The sequence below is a fragment of the Echinops telfairi genome, unplaced genomic scaffold, assembly GCF_000313985.2.
Source record: "Echinops telfairi isolate 266 unplaced genomic scaffold, ASM31398v2 ScPeMD7_443;HRSCAF=831, whole genome shotgun sequence".
NCBI lineage: Eukaryota > Metazoa > Chordata > Mammalia > Afrosoricida > Tenrecidae > Echinops > Echinops telfairi.
The window spans coordinates 66,398,013-66,402,043 of record NW_022104341.1 but is presented as its reverse complement, the minus strand read 5'-3'; positions in this window follow the sequence as shown (position 1 = coordinate 66,402,043).

Sequence of the window (4,031 nt, the reverse complement as noted above, 5' to 3'; positions counted from 1 at the left end):
AGAGACCTAAATACAGGCATGCACATATGTACATATACTTATGATTAAGGGGGAAATAGATATATGTGCATATACTTATAGGTTTAGTAGTAGGGTAGCAAGTGGACATTGGGCCTCCACATGCGCATTCCCTCAATACAAGAACACTTTGCTCAGCTAAATGGTCATTCCATAATACCCATCTTCCCAACAGGATCACTGAAGACAAAGCAGGTGAATAAGCAAATGTGGTGAAGAAAGCTGATGATGCCCGACTATCAAAAGATATAGCGTCTGGGGTCTTAAAGGCTTGAAGGTAAACAAGCGGCCATCTAGCTCAGAAGCAACAAAGCCCACAGGGAAGAAGCACACAAGCCTGTGTGATCACGAGGTATTAAAGGGATCAGGTAGCAGACACCAAAGAACAAAAACCATCATTGTGTGATCACCTTCCCAATGTAAACACTGAAGACGAATGTGTGGATAAGTAAGCGTGGTGAAGAAGGGTGATGGTGCCTGGCTATCGAGAGATATAGCATCTGTTGTCTTAAAGGTTTGAAAGTAAACAAGTAGCCATGTAGCCTAGAAGCAGCAAAGCCCACAGGGAAGAAGCACACCAGAATGTGTGCTCATGAAGGGTCAAGGGGATCAGGTATCAAGCACCAAGGGTGGGGATCATATCATCATGAATGAGGGGAGCGTGTGATGGGGACCCAATGCCCATCTGTAGACAACTGGACATCCCTTGCAGAGGGGTAGTGGGAGGAGATGAGTCACTCAGGGTGCAGTGTAGCATTGATGAAACTCACAACCTTCCTCTAGTTCTTAAACGCTTCCTCCCCCCACCATTATCATGATCCCAATTCTATCTTGCAAACCTGGTTAGACCAGAGGAAGCATAGCGGTGCAGATGGGAACTGGAAATACAGGGAATCCAGGTCAGATGAACCCCTCAGGACCAGCGGTGAGATGCTGGAGTCCAGCTCCGGGAGGGTTGAACTGGACACTGAAGGAGGTGTGGAGTTGGTGAACACAGACGAGACACACAAGAGATGTTCTGGTGGAAGCAATCTCTGTCGATTTCTTCCAAACAGCTTTATTTATACCATAAAAAGCTTTGCAGACCACTACATAAAAACAATGCCTTATGATTAACTCCAAAGTCACCCTATTGTTTCCACTAAAACCTGATAAAAGACCATTATAAGGTCTGTACTTTCCCTCCAGATTCCTGAGCCCTGAAACCTAAACAGGGGTCTAAAGACAAAAGGAGGAAAGTGAAACTGAAATGGACTTGGAGTCTTGTGACAAACAAGTTCACTTCCAACAATCACACACACACACACACACACACACACACACACACATCTGTACTTTTCTCTATCACTTTCTGTCTTCTTCCTGGTTCTTTCTTTCTGTACTGCTTGTCTTACAAGTTACATGCTATTTTTGACTGAGGTGTTCAGAAAATTTGGTTAGACTCCTGTCCTACTCACTGCCCTATTTTTTGCTCACAATGTTCCTTTTCTTGTTGACTAACTTAACACAATGAAACTACCTCATGTGGTGCTTCAAAGGCTAATATCTACTAGCAGAGTTAAATGCTTCTCAAATATTTTCCTTTACAAACTCTCCCATGATAACTGGTCCATTGTCTACTTTATTATCTCTTTTATTTTTTATACTCCTGAGAGGCACCACGGGGAGCCAAACCATCTGATTCTTTGCCAAAGACTTAATGTTTCCCCTTTTATGTGTTTTCTATTAATGTTAACCATTCTCTCTCCTTCTATGTAAGCCCCTGTCCAAGGTACAGTTGGAGGACGCAGTCTATAAGGTCCTCCATATCGGGGAGGTCAAAAGAGTCCCCCACTACCTAATCTGAATGGAATCTAGGGGTTTTTGGTGGGTTTCATTTTCTCCTCTGACCTCAACTTTTGGATTTTTTTTTCCCCTCACTCAATTCCCACATATCCTCAGAATTCCCAAAGATGTCTCGCTGTCTAAGCCTCTCCAATGCCTCAGTTAAGGAAAGCCCCATCATATGGAAGCAAGTTTTAGATCTGGTTTCATTTGTACTTCTCAAGACTGCCCTCGCATCTACTCCAGGTGCGGTAAACATGACAATACACAAAATTCTCAAGAATGGATTTAACAACAGCAAATATTTGAGGGATATTGGAAACCCTCCCTGGGAATCTCTGCTCTGCAGATGCTTCTTCCACCAGGCTGTAGCTTTGCTAGACAGCATGGCTGGGATGGCTCCAAATAGTGAGAGTGGAGATACTGGGAGGGAAGAGGGAAGCGGGGGTAAAAAGGGGCAACCAATTACAAGGATCTGTATGTGACCTCCTCCCTGGGGGACAGGCAACAGAAAAGTGGGTGAAGGGAGGTGCCAGGCAGTGTAAGATAAGATAAAATAATAATTTATAAATGATCAAGGATGCTTTAGGGAGGGGGGAGCGGGAAGGGAGGGGTGGTGGAAAGAAAAATGAGGAGCTGATTCCAGGAGCCCAAGCATAAAATAAGTTTTGAGAATGATGAGGGCAACGAATGTATAAGTGTGCTTCACACAATTGATGTATGTGTGGATTGTGATAAGAGTTGTATAAGCCCCAATAAAATGATTTTTAAAAAGAGAAGAAGACTTGTACAAACCTCACCACAATCAGTTTAAGAACATTTTCTTCACTTTGGTACTCATATTTATTTGCTCTCCATTTCCTCCCATACCCTCAAGAAACCACTAAACCAGTTCTTGTCTCCCTATATTTTCCTATCTTGGATAGCAAACAGAGAAACACACAAAGCAAGAAAAACACTAACAATAATAACAAAGTATATAGAGAAAATCTCAATCAAAAATAAATCATAAGATATTAAAAACTAGAACCATTTTAGAATGAGTCAAAGGGAGATCAAATGATTAAACAAAGGAAAAAAGACTTAAAATTTTTTCTTGGCCTTAGAACTATACTTTACATCCACGCCTCTTTCTGTTTAGTGGTGCATCTGCCAAATATGTTGGTTTGGGGGACACTGCACTGTTAGCTTATCTATCTGTGTGTATTTAATTAGAAACATTTCTATGTCAAACATTCCAATCTACAACATTCCTATGAATGAATGCATATATTCCTATTGTGAAAAAATCAATGGTTAATGAATTTCTTGATCTTTTCATGCTATAAAGCATTTGTATATTTTCTTTGAAGATGTGTCTCTTCAAACACTTTACCCATTTTTAAACCGATGTTATCTGCTTTTGTTTTGTTCATTGTAAGTGTTCGTTATGGATCCTGAATATAAATACTTCTCAGATAACAAAAAAACTCCAAACTCGCTGCCATCTAGTGAAGGCTGACTCTCAGTACCCCGTCCGGTATCTGAGACCGTACTGGCTTAGGGAGGACACAGTCCAGTCTTTATCCCAGGAACTGATGTTGGCTTTTAACAGCCGACCTTTCGGATCTCAGCCCAACTCGTAGCACCACCAAGGCTCCTTTTTTGGGGGGGGGTCAGATAAAATGTTTGCAAATCATTTATCTCCCTTTGTCTAGGCTCTAGTCTCAGTGTGTCTATCGAATCATTGGTGGCAAAAGCTTTTCTTTTTGGTAAATTCTAATTTGTTACTTTTATCTTTTGTTGCTTATGCTTTTGCTGTGATATCTATGGAACCCCAAATCAGGAAACTTTGCTGTTGCAATATAGGCATTTCATCTTGTAGCTCTTACACTTAATCTTTGTTCTATTTTGAGCAAACTTGTATGGTCATTGTGAGTTAGGGGTTCAACTGCATTCTATTGACACCATTGCACACGCATACCGTTGTCCCAGTAAAATTGAAAAGGTTAAATGGCTTCTCCTGGAAAATCATCTGCTAATAATTGTAAGAATATTTCTGAACTCTCAATTATATTCCATTAATTATGTTTATTCTTATGCCAAAATCCTATCCTCTTGATTACAGTACCTTTGTGGAACGTTTTAAATGAGGCAGTTTTAACCCTTTAAAAATCTTCCAAAATCTATTCTTTGGGATTGTCTGCCCC